Source organism: Oncorhynchus tshawytscha, unplaced genomic scaffold (genome assembly GCF_018296145.1).
Source record: "Oncorhynchus tshawytscha isolate Ot180627B unplaced genomic scaffold, Otsh_v2.0 Un_scaffold_1528_pilon_pilon, whole genome shotgun sequence".
Lineage (NCBI taxonomy): Eukaryota > Metazoa > Chordata > Actinopteri > Salmoniformes > Salmonidae > Oncorhynchus > Oncorhynchus tshawytscha.
Genome location: NW_024609832.1, coordinates 1,277,064 through 1,277,500, shown reverse-complemented (window position 1 = coordinate 1,277,500; position 437 = coordinate 1,277,064).

Here is a 437-nt window from a genome sequence, read left to right as displayed (position 1 = left end):
GTGGGGAACATACAATTGATTTCTATTCAAAATCCTATTTTCCCCAACCCTAACCTTAACCCTTAACCTAACCCTAACCTTACCCCGACCCTAACCCTAACCCTAACCCTTACACTGACCCTGACCCCGACCCTAACCCTAACCCTAACCCTTACACTGACCCTGACCCCAGACCCTAACCCTAACCCTAACCCTAACCCTTAACCTAACCCTAACCTTACCCCGACCCTAACCCTAACCCTTACACTGACCCTGACCCCAGACCCTAACCCTAACCAATCCAATGAGTTTAAAACATCCTTTTTCCTTGTGGAGACCCGCAAAATGTCTCCACTTGTCCAATTCTTTCTTGTTTTTCTATCCTTGTGAGGACAAGGATTGTAAAACCAAAAACAGACACATACACACATACAAATACACACAAAGGGTATATTTCA